Raw genomic sequence first — 13,330 nt, forward strand, 5'->3', positions numbered from 1 at the left:
CTTTGTTGGAATCTGTGGCCTACTTAATACTCACAGTGTAACTCACATCTGCTTTTAGTCCACATGAAGCAGTGGTAGTATGTCTTGAAATAAGACTGTATTTTTATGCATTTAGTATGAAGTGGGAATTATGTAAAAACAAAAAACAAACAGAAAACAAGAATTTCACCTCAAATCTGGAAACCCAAGCAAACAAAAAGCCCCCAAAGAAACCTAAAAAACCAAAGAAATCCAACCCATCAGCCTGCTATTTAGGAAAAGTGCAAGATCTGTGTGGAAATATAAGAAAATTTTACCCCCTAGATCCTTTGAACTTAGGATTTTTCTGGTACTTAGTGTTCTGTGTAATTTTGAGAGTTTAAATTTGAGGAATGTGTCTTCAATGATTTGAAGATTACATGATATGAGATAGAGAGTAATAAAATACATCAGCCCCTGAAAAAAATTTACCTGCTTCAAAAGATGGCTACTAGCGGGAAGAACAAAATTCCTCACTTTTGAAGTGAAATACAAAGATTTTACTAGTATCATTGAAACTGAAATTTATCTTAAGATGTTTGTCCCAGTGTTATAGGTTATAAAATCCCATAGGGGCATTTTTCTTCCCCTGCTCCACTGTGAGAAAAAAAACAGAGTGAGTGGGGGGAAGGGAGTCAATTAGCTTTACAAAAGATCTGGCCGAATTCCTAGCTAATGGCCCATCAGAGGCTGGGGGTAGCTGGCTGCCAGGACAGAGGACAGGTCAGACTGCAGGGTTCACTCTCTGGGACGGAGACTGGGATCTGCATGCGGGCATTTGGAGAAAAGACCTAGGAGTCTGTCTTTCTGGCTTTTCATCCTGGTGAGGCCGAACCACCAGACTCGGTCAGCTCGCACACTGCCTCATGACTCCAGCCGGGACCTACTGGGTTTTCATCGGAGAGGTCTGTGCTTGCTGGGAGAGAAGGGAAGAGCCTTGGAACACTGTCATCTGGGAACAACAAGTACTGTGGGCTCTACACCTCCAGCGATCCAACAACACTCCCTGCAGGCCAGGATTAGGACTGCGCCAAAGGACAGAGAAGTATTCATTCAGACCTTTTTGTTTTGTTTGTTTTGGTTTTTTTTCCTAGGATTGCTGTTTGGTTTTTTTGTGTTCTGTTACTGTTTTTGCCAGCATACATATATCTTTTAATAAAGGGTTGTTTTTTCTTCTGTTTTTCCACACTTCCTCAATTAAAGCCCCTTAATTTTGAATTTACAATTGTTGAGAGAGAGAAGTTTGGTCTATCTCATAACTCATCCTCTTTAGCAAACATTTCAGTCTCCTCAGACTGTGACACCCAGCAAAGCTATTAAACATTTGTTTCACTTCAAATCAGTTAATAATTGCATTCACTTTTATGGGCCAGGGCTAAAAACTTATCATGTTGAATTCATTATATATGCAACAGATATTACAGCATAATTCCCAAAATTGCACATGCTGAAAATGATGAACTAGTTTTTCCTTACTCTGCTGATTTTTTTCTTTCTGCAATGTTGGTGCTATACTTCTGCTTTCCTTTCATCTCCATTATATACAGTCTTAATTTTTTTGCTGCTTATCTTCTGACAAGTATGTTTTAAGACTGAGTGCCACACAATCATTCTTGGTATTTTGTTTGAACTGATGTCAATATCTGTCTGAAAGTTTTACTCTGAAATATGGCATAAATGTACTTTGATTCCAGCATATCTGTATCTCAAACCATTAGTAACTGATGTTTTGTTTTTATCTTCTGGTATTAGAAAAAAGCAACTCGGAAAATAAAACTTCTCAAATCCTAAATGAATAAAAATATTTTCAGAACATGAATGATATTTTTATAAATATTAACAAATATTTCTTTTGTAAATAAAAATTATTGCAAAAAATTCAGCTTTATGCGTAGTCCTTGTGCATCATGTTTTATGAAATGTCATTTTTATATATAATATACTTTAATTCAGTTTGGGGACCTTACCATCTGTTCTGTGGGAAAAATACTTTAATTTTTCTTAATTATTCCTGTGACTCATGAATTATGACCTTTCTCAGGGACAAAAATAAATGCCACTTCTTCTGAGAACAAAATGTGTGCAGTGGGAATACAGAACCTGCACAGTGGTATTAAAGCAACTAACATCCTTAAATAAGTAGATCAACAGAAACACCAGGAAGCAAATATACTGCATTCAATATGAGAGTTGGAGTGGTTTAGTTATATATGTAGTGGGTAAACAGCCCAGTAATTAAGCAGGAATACTACAAACAGTTTAGGTGGAAATAATATCAAAGTAATTCTCTGAGACATCCCAGGAAAACTAAACAATCACAAGAACAGTGGTATCTGTTTTTGGGGGGTAGTGTAACGAGAAATATCTGGTAGGTTCTTGAAGAGTGTTGGCACCCTCTTTTAAGAGCAGCTTCATCATGGCAGGACAAAGTGCAGAGGGAAAGCAGAGTCTCCATGTTAAATATATATTATTTAGGAGGCAGAGCTGTAGGCAGCAGAAGAGCTGCCCAGGGCTAACAATGAGTCAAATCAAGAGAGTCTGGATGGGTTTGGTTGCTGCAATGAAATGTGTTATTTTCTTTCTGTGCAGACAAATCAGGACATTATGTGTGGTAAATGCATTTCAATCCCTTCATCAGTTTTTCATTTAGGTGAAATGGGTTATTCTAGCTACATGTTTCTAATACTGAAACTGAAAGGATACTGCCTGACTGAGAGGGCACCTGTCCTGTGAGGGAGGTACAGGTCTGGTCCTGGAGCATTCTAGGCATGATTGCCTCCAAACAATCTGAAAAGACAGCAGTGATTTAAGGGTGTTTAGGACATTGCTTTCTTTCCTGACATAGGTGTACCCTCTGACTTGATTGTAGTGAAGCAGGTCTAAACACATTCCTCCCATCCTCAGGGCATTGTTGGAGAGCTGGGTGGAAAAACGAGCTCTTCCCCTCACATCACTCTTGCAGTGCCCTGGAATAACGTTGCTGTAGTGCCAGCAAAGAGAGCAAGAACTGAGCAGAGTTGAGGGCAAGCTTATGCTCTGCCAGGGACTGATCTTTGGCGAGAGGCTTGTGCCAGTCTCCAGGGATCTTCTCTTTCTGATGTCTGTTATTAAGATTTCCATTCCCTTCTCTATTCTCTTTTCCAAACTAACACCTCTCATGTGGCGTGGTATCTCCTTTCTGGTCTTTTCTGGCTTCAGGTTATATGTTTCTGTTTCCAGCATAAACATCTCTGGGTATAGGGTGGGAAGGTCATTGGGGAGGTGGAGAGGCAGGAAGGGCTCAGTGGGGGCAACAGCTGTCCCCTTGCAGCACCTGGCTGCAGAGGTGTAGCTGCATCGAAACTGGGCATGTACCATTCACCCTACAGTCCACTCACCAGGAAAATCTGTTCCTGTGGTCAGAACCTCTGAAAACTTCAGACCTTGGGTTCATGTGACTTGGCTGTCAATGTCATCTTTCAGTTCTCTTAGAAATGTGTTTCTAACTTGCAAATAAAAGCTTGGGAAGATGAATTTTAAAGGATCTAATACCATAAATTTATAGAATTTTTTAGCTTGAAGGAGACCACTGAACCTTGCCATTAACCTAACACTTCCACTACTAAGCACCTAAACGCCACTTCTACGCGTCTTTTAAGTACCTCCACTTATGGTGCCTCAACAGCTTCCCTGAGCAGCCTGTTCCAACTCCTGGTCAGCCGTTAGGGGAAGAAATTTTTTCTAATATCTAATCTAAATCTAGCCTGGAGAAACTTTAGGCCACATCTTCTCATCTTGTCACATGTTACCCGGGAGAAGAGACTCACTCCAACCTCATATAACCTCCTTTCAGGTAGTCGTAGAGTGCGATAAGGTCTCTCCTGAACCTCCTTTTCTCCAGACTAAACAATCCCAACTTCCCAACTCCACAACCCCAACATCTACTATGCTCCACATCAGACTTGTGCTCCAGACCCTTCACCAGTTCTGTTGCCCTTCTCTGAACACGCTCCAGCATCTCATAGTCTTTCTTGTAATGAGGGGCCCAAAACTGAACACAGTATCTGAGGTGCAAACTCATCAGTACAGGGGTATGGTCACCTACCTAGTCCTGCTGACCACAAGACTGCTGATACAAACCAGGACACTTCTGGTCTTCTTGGGCACTTGGGTATGCTGCCAGAAATTAAATAACCAAATTTTGTAATTTTTAAAGACATCAAGGTTTGTAAAAACACATGACACTTCTCATATCTCAATTTCTGAATCTTTAATATTTTGCAGTATTGCTCTTTCCAGGCAATCCCATCCTTGCTTATTTGTATTCATTGTCTGACACTGTAGTGTCTTATGTACCTTAACCACAGCAAAGGGCTTAAGTTTGATGCGGCTCATTTGTTATATTTTCTTCCTTCATTAGTTCCCTGTTCACAATGTTATATTGTCTCTTCATCTGTTGTTACACTACTTAATGGTCTGTTTTCAAGGCACTTTTCAAATACCTTAAGAAAAGCTAAGTTACTGCTAGCAACTCTTTTAAAGCACAAACAACTGATCTCAAAAGGACTCTGACATGATTTCTCTTTTAAAGTCTGCTCATTTGACCTTGAAGAATTAGTCTTAACCTGGTCTTGTACTATTTTATCCTTAAATAGGCTCTCAGCCCATTTTCTTCAGAACACAGAGATTTAGCTTATGAATTTATGGTTTCTATGACACCCTTTGTTCCAATTTCAAAAGGAAGTCCCTGATTAATAATTTTTCAATTTCTGTGCATACTTGCTGTTTCTATGGATGCAGCACATACTTTATCCTTGCCAGAGTTGCCACTGTTTAATGCTGTTCTTTTCTGAAATGCCAAATGATCAGATTCTCAAATTTGTCAGTAATTTTCCTCTCCATAATTTGAATGTTTTTAGGACAAGACTTTCTCTTTTGTTCTGTGCTTTGTGGTTAGAGAATTCCTTATATTTCAAGGTAAAAATTGGGTTATGGACAGTAACAAATTTATTTTTAATTTTAATTTTAATTTGTGCTATAATGAATATTTTTATCTGTCGTTGTTAACACTATTAAACCCTTATTTTTTTCAAATACATTTTACTTTGATATTAACCCCTTTCTACTTAATTTCCAATTTTTCATTACTTTATCATAATTTCCACATCCATATGTCTCCATGCTCATTTTTTAATTCTAGTATTATCATTAGTGAAAAATAAAAAGAATAAATGATTATTGGAGTTTGGGTCAAGGTCACAGAACAGCATCTAAACAATTTTTTCATGGGGGTATGTTTTAAATTATTTTACTTATGTTTTAACTTATCTTACTTATTTACTAATTTCAAGTCATTCCGGAGAAAGACTTGCCCCGACCCACAAATTGTTGCCTAAATATTATCCGGTCTGGCTTGTAGATTTTTCACACATTTTGTATTGCATATATATTATTGACTCTTTACCAATGTTTTTTATCAGTTTACCTAAAAGGAAGATTAGAGAAATTTTCTAAGGTGATGAAATGTCACTTTATATGTTAAGGTCCCAAAACTTAAGATTGCATCCTAAATAATTTAATATGTCATTCAACTTTATTACAGCTATGGTAGAGGTAGATTAATTTGAAATGTTTCTTTGAAAGTAAGACAAAAGCCCAGCATTCTTGACATTCTTCTGAAGCACCTTTTTCTTGCCCAGGATATATATAATTTGAACTCTGCAATCTGCTGCCCTTTAATCCTCCATTCTTTTTCTTAAGTAGTCTTTTTTCCTCATCACTGTGATCTCAGAATGAAAGGCCTCAAAAGATTATTTTAGTTTTGACTTAGAAAATATATTAGCTTTTATTTAGGGGGGAAAAATGCTTAGAAGTTACTTTTAATGTTTGTGTCACTTAGAAAATCAAAACATGAACTTAATTTTGATCATTTTCCTCTGTAATGACAGTTTCAAAACAAGCTTTTTCTGTGTAATTTAAATATAGTATTCATGTTAAGTATCATTGTTATGCTAGTTGCCAGAGATGTTTGAACAACTTTGAGGACCAAATCTCCCCTACCTTAACGACTTACAACTCAAAACTGGAGTGCATATAGTTAAAATAAATTATATAATTTAGTCATGCAAGTAAATACATTTTCAGACTGTTGTGCCAGAGCTGCAAGTGTCTGGAAGATTTCTGAAAGAGGCCTCTGTTGGACAATGAAGCATCAAAATATTTAACGTCTCAAACGAGATGAGGTTAAAAAAATCAAGCCAAATTAAAATATTGAGTTCTTTCACAACAATTGCCATGCTTTACTACAGCAGACTTGCTGGTTGATGCAATTCAGAGGCATAGAGAAAATTCAAGGAGTGAACTAATTTTGGGTGGGACTTACATGGAGCTATACCTTTCCTTCTGCTTCTGCCTTTGAAAGGGGAGATATGTGCTTCTTGACATGTAGTCATCACGAGGAGACTCTGATGGAAATATTGTTCACTCTAAGCACGAATAAAAACCACAGCATCTGATTGTCAGCAAGTCTTTATTTTCTAACAATCACTGTGCTAAATCTTATTGTTATTATTGTTATTATTACTACTATTCTTATCATGCTTTTTAAGACACACTGAGATAGTGACAGTCATGCTAAGTTTGGGAGATAAAGCAAATGTCAGGTAAAAGGAAGAGCTATGATGTGGGCTGGGAAAACTCAAATAATAAATCTGTACAGAAGGAAATTTTTGTTTTAAGAAAAAGCTGTGAAAAGCTTGAAACAAATGCCAGGACTGTGATAATTCCATCCATTATCTCTGAACCTTTGTTATATAGGTGCTGCATACTTGTTACCTAGCAGAGTGTATAATTAGAAAACTGAGTCTTTTGCAGAAAAGAAGTCTTACTGTGATTTTAGAAATATCCATTTTCAATCTGATTTCATTTACTGGTATCCACTTTGTTCTAACTATCTGGTCTGGAGATGAATTGCCTGTTGGCCCCATTGTCAGAATGACAGCATGAAAAGGGAAGCATGCAGTTGTAATAATAATGTGGTACATGTGTAGAAGGTCAGAGAAGCAAAAGATTAACATTCCAGCAGATGATTTCCCTAGGGATAACTCTTGAAAGTATGAAAGGTCAAAGGTCATGACACTGATAATGTCTCTAATGTTGTTGGCAAAATAGTTGCTTGAATTTTTCAGTTGTAGGGGTAATGCTTTTTCTCTATTTTTTCAATTAGGTAGTGAAACCTGCTGTGAACCCTGAAAAATTAGTTCCATAAATATTAGTCTAATTAAATAGGTAGTAATGGTGTTTAAATCAACCAATTCTCCAGTCTCCATTATGTCATGTATTAAAATTAAGCAAATTAAGACTAGTGATTTAACTGAAGAGGAATTTTAAAAAAAGGGAGGTCTGTGTGGATGAACAAGGAGCTTCTAGCCAAACTCAAGCAAACAAGAGAATGAACCATAAAAAGAGTGTAAGCAAGGATGAGTAACCTGGGAGGTATATTGAAACACTGTGCATCCTGGGATGGAGAAAGGAAAGTTAAAGCTCAAAAAGAATTGAACCTGGCCAAGGACATCAAAGACAACAAGAAGCGCTTTTGTAAGTACATAGGTGGCAAAAGGAAGACTAGGGAACATGTGGGCCTACTGCTCATTGAGGCAGTGAACTTGGTTACACAGGACATGGAAGAGACTGAGGTACTGAATGCCATCCTTGTCTCAGCCTCTACTAGAAAGACTGGCCTTTAGGAATCCCAGGTCCCCTGCAGCAAGGAAGAAGTACCCTTGGTGGAAGAGGATCAGGTCAGAGAATACTTCAACAAACCAGGCTTATACAAATCCTTGGATCCTGTTGTGATTCACTCATGAGTGCTGAGGGAGCTCCCAATAATCTTCGTTCGATCCCAGCAACTGGGAGAAATATCCAAAGACTGGAGGAAAGCAAATGTCATAATGTGATATCCATCTTCGAGGAGGGTAAGAAGCATGATCCAGAGAATTACAGGCAGGTCAGCCTCACCTTGATCTCTGGGAAGGCAGTGGAGCTGCTAATCCTGGAAACCATTTCCAGGCCCATGAAGGACAAGAAAATCATCAGTAGTCAGCATGGCTTCACCAAGGGGAAGGCCCACTAAGATGACAAGAGGCTAAAGTATCTCTCACCTATGAAGAAAGGCTGAAAGTGTCGGACCTGGAGAAAAGAAGGCACATAGGGACCCCGTCAATAAGCACAAGAGTATGAAAGGAGGTTTGCTGAGAACACAGTTGCGTTGGGCAGGACACGTCTCAAGGATGAAGGACCACTGCCTCCCTAAGATACTGCTTTATGGTGAACTTGCCACTGGCTGCCACAAGAGAGGAGCCCCGAACAAAAGATACAAGGACTCCCTGAAACAACATCTCAGCCTTGGCCATATTGACCACCATAACTGGTCTACTCTGGCCTCCAATCGGGAGGCCTGGAGACACACCATCTATAACGCTGCTGATGCTTTTGAGAAAGCACACAGGATGACCCTTGAGCAGAAAAGAGAATGCAGAAAGAATCATGCCTTGCAGAATTTACCACCTAAGGAGTCTTTCTGCTGTGCCTTTTGCAACCGGACATGCCTGTCTCGTATTGGCCTTTTTAGCCACCAACGCGCTTGCAACAAACGTGGGTAGAACCCTTCCCAAATCTTCGTTCGCGAAGCCCAGCCATGATGATGATGAAAGGAGGTCTAAAGAGGATGGAGCCAGTCTCTTTTCAGCAGTGCTCAGTGACAGGACAAAGAGACGTGTACAAATTGATGCACGGGACACTTCCTCTGAACAACAAAAAACGCCTTTTGTCTTGTGAGCATTGATGCAGATTCCCAGGGAGGTTATGGAATCTTCATCCTTTGAGATACTTAAAAGTCACTTAGACAGGTTCCAGTGCAACCAGGTCTATGTTGAGTAAGAGATTTGGACCAGATTACCTCCAGACGACCCTATCAACCGCAACCACTCTGTGATTCTATGATTGTGATTCTGTGATTCTGTGAATTACATTATTTGACCAAATGCTTTTAAAATGTACTCTAATGTCAAAAGTCACAGCAAAAATCCCCAACGAACCAGATTTCTGGGCTTCAGATCATGTGGGCCTTCTTGGTAAGTAAACAGACATTTGCTCTATCTGCCAGCCTTGCCAAGACTAGAAACTGCTAATGAACTCTTTTAATTAGTTTAAAGTACCAAGATGAAAGAGAGTTCCCTTCATGCTCATGGCTGTTTTCACCATGTGTGGTATTTCCTTCCTCCACTGATGGGACATAGATGTGCCTAACCAACATTTCATTATACTGAAACAGAAAAACTGATTCTTGATTCATTTCAATATATGACATATGGGCTGGAGTGAGCAGCACTTGTGTGCTCAAATAGCCTAAAGCAAGTAGTTTAATAGATTCCATGACTACTTGATGAGCCTGAACAGAAAAGAGGGGCCAGGGGGACTCTGGCAAGAAGCAGCAGGAAGAAAATTAAGCAGGGTCAGACAATGAACCAAATGTTTTCTCCTGTTTCTTAAAATATTAGTATGTCTGCTCTGCTGAATGTACTGTTTCTTTTTAAAGCTTCTGCAAGTACTCTTACAAAAATTCAAAACATAGCCACAAATCATTTATAGGAGACAAAAAAACAATAAGTAGTGTCAGCACAGAGGGATATATTTTACTTGGTTGTGCCAGAAGGAATTATAGTGGGCTGTGATGAGTGGAATATAAAGTAGAATAAGTTACCTGTTGACAACAGGGTTTGAAATTATAAAATGTAAACCTAATATATTTCCCTCACAGTATCAAACATCTGGGATTTTTTATACCCAGTAGCAGAATACTCTGTAATTTTTCAGAGCCCTGTAATTCTGTAAGCATGTTTAAGTACATGCTGTTATTTATTTTGTTTGGCTTTTTTGTTTCAAGTATTACATAGACTGTGATGCACTGAGATGAAAATATAACAAGAGTGATCAGCATTTTGTTAAAAGCCATTATCATAGGTGATTTTCTGGTCTTAACTTTGGTTTTGTTCATTTTGGGGGATTGCATTTAATATATAAAAAGAGCTAGAAACAGTACTATCCTCTTTTGAATCATCATTGGTTAAAAAATGATGCAGGAATCTTAATTTTCATGCTATTTAAAAATATAATTATAAAAATAAGGCTTTATGAGAAACTTACAGCAACCAAGTTCAAATAAGAGCTTTTCGAGTGACAGATGGTAATAAGCAAGTCAGGCAGTTAGATCATGGTTTATGTGCTAGACATTATAGGTGTTGTAACTATTGACCCATGTTAATGTGGTTACTCTGGCAAATAAAATGCAGGAAACAAAGCTACCTTGAATGACTTATCCCAGCTGCTGATTAGTAGAATATCTGTCAGTCAGCAGCAGGATCTGGTCAGTTGCCAGATCTTAAACCTTCACCGCTCTGTCTTTTCCCTCTCGGTCCTTTTTTTACATCCTTCACCATTCCTATTGCTGTTCTCTCAATATGCCTCTTTATTACTACTTTGATGTTTCTGGTAGGGAACCTGATCCTGACAAGTAGAGCTACTGGGGTCAAGAGGAAGCAGAGGTGGTAGGAAAGGTATTTATCTCTTCTTGCAAGAGGTTAATGAACCTTTTGTCTACAAGGCAGTCTAAAGGCCTTGTACAGAATAGTGACAAAACAAAATGAAGTGCAGTGATGGGAAAGGCAGCAGGGGTAGTTGCCAGGTTTGCTATACATATGAATTGAACCCATCACCCATAATCGTAACACTAGGTGACAACTAATAAACTGTAATCTGAAACCTGTGATTCAAGTGCAGACAAATGTGTGAGAATGGCGAATACATTTGAAGAAGTAAAACCTTGGTTTGTTAAAGACTTCTCTTACCAAATATTTCAAAATGAGCATATTTTTCCACCTTTTATAGTAATTGCACTGAGATATGCAGTTAAGATGCAACCATTACTATCATTCTATTTCTTTCTGCTGTGTTATTTTGTGTTGAATAAAACACATACAGAAAAAAGCTTTTGGGTCATTGCCAGTTATGGGAAGTATACCTGTGCTGGAGAAATGGGCTGTTAGTAAGTCAACCAGCAGGATTACAGCATTTCCTTGGTAATTATGGTGGGGTGATTATGATACTCTCTGGTTACATCTCTCCTAGTTAATCTATGTTATTCTCAAAACCAGACTATAGGAATATCAATTACAATCTTTTCAGAACAGAAAGTGAATACTGACTGTCTGTCAAAGCTGGGCTTTTGAATTTGCTGCCTGTGTAGAGTCAGGAAGTTGTAGAGTGGATGGTGGTGTGGTTAAGGTGGATGGTATTGCAAGGCATTATGTTTTAAATAGCCCAGTCAAAGAGTATTGAGTAGATTCAAGACTTGTGCTGCATCAGGGGTGCCTGAGCACCCCTGGAAGATGTGTGTCCATTAACCAAGCAAGTTCAAGGTGATCATAATACAGGACAGCAGTACCTTGCTTGGTCCTGTGGCATAGCTCATGACACTAAGCAACGTCAGGTACAAGTTTATGATTTCATATTTCAGTCCTTTAGATTCCTTCAAAACCTAAAGAATAGAATGTATTTCCTCTGTGTTATTTTCCCTTGTTTGTCTACTATGCTCAGGTAGGTTTGGGAAAAAATAAGTGAGCTGAGTAATACCCACATTAAACTCAGCACTTCCACTCCACTCGAGAAAGCTATAGCCAAAAAGAGAGGAGGAAGATACATTGGCAGATATCAAAACTACTAAAGTACTGAGGAAATAAAATTAGGTCATTGGAACAAGGACACAGTGTCTTCTGCATCTCTTGAGAAGGAAGGAAGGAAGACATCAGGTGCATAGAAAATAAAAGCAAGTCTCCATTGCAGCATACCACACAACCCACTCACACATACTGCAATAGAAGGTGTGTATCTGGCATACGAGTGCCCTCATCTTTCAGTTCTTCCTCTTCTTTCTGTACTAATCTTGCTAGTGTTATGTATGTTTGGGATATCCCTGTGTCAAAGTCCTGGATTTTGCCCAGTTGTGTAGCCATGCTGCTTAGTCTCACTGATGGAGCACATGTTCTTAAATCAAATTGCTCAAAAGCAAAGTTGTCTTGTGCCATCTTGTAGTGTCACTGAAAGTTACATAGAAGTTCAAGTATAATGGATGTAGTTCAAAACACAGGTTTATCTTCATTGACTACATCAGATCTGCTGTTAGTCTTCTCTGGGCATTACACGTTAAGACTTAGTTACCTCTGAGACAGACAACTTGGATGTTTATTTTTCCTAAACTCGTTCACCTCTGCCAAGGTTACTTGTTCTTCTTGACCTTGATCTTATTAGCTGTAGTCCTATTCATACCTTACCGGTAGCTCAAACATCTACTTTCCTAATATTCCTTGCTGCTGAGTTCAGTTAGGACTGAATTTCTTTGCCTACTTACAATATTGTCAGTGACCACGTACCATCTGGCAATAAGCATTTAAGAACTGGCATAGGCTAAGAATTGATGCAGACTGAGGCTAATTGCTCTTAAACTGGAAATGCCACTTTCTGGGACCTGTAACTTCACTGCATCCTCTGAGGAGGAACCATTTTTACTGGTGAGAGCCTGCAACAATCAAACTTGACAGACTATCTTGATGGTGGCTGAAGGATCATAGTGGAAGGTCTGTTTGTACCATGTGAGATATTATGCCAAAACCAGTCACCTTTATCGACCATGTGCCAGGGAAGATTGGCAGTGCTAAGGACTTTTTGCTGAAAGCAGGTCTGAACTATAAGTTTATCTTCTATTGCTCAGATTTTCAAAGAATTTGCGAAGTGCTTGGAGTCTGGCCAAAGAAATGCATTTAGTAAATCAACCAATGTAGTGTTTTATAATATGTTACTTTTCCCTGGAAAATCTGGGAAATAAAGGACTCACATCTCTCCTTAACACACTATCGCTTTTAAAGAGGGATTTATTTTCTTGGCTGTCAGTTGCACTGTGTACTAGATGTTGGCAGTCAGTAGTAGACTGCAGAGAAATAAGAGACCTAGTCAAAGGAAGAGATAAGACCATTTTATTTTCCATATGACCCTGGGGACTAAATCCAGGATTCATTGTTGAAATTTGTGATTGCAATTTGGTACTTGGAAATAATCAAAACTGTCTGAGATCATGAAACAACTGGAAGAGAAGTGTTCTGTTTTGATTTACTTGGTTCAGTTCAGTTTCAGAGGATAAGTTTTTTTACTGTCTTCCATTTCCATTTAGGTGCCATATGCCTGCAATATAAAAATGACTTGGACTTGATCAGAATCAGGAAAA

The sequence above is a fragment of the Corapipo altera genome, unplaced genomic scaffold (genome assembly GCF_003945725.1).
Source record: "Corapipo altera isolate COAL_440 unplaced genomic scaffold, ASM394572v1 61286, whole genome shotgun sequence".
Classification (NCBI taxonomy): domain Eukaryota; kingdom Metazoa; phylum Chordata; class Aves; order Passeriformes; family Pipridae; genus Corapipo; species Corapipo altera.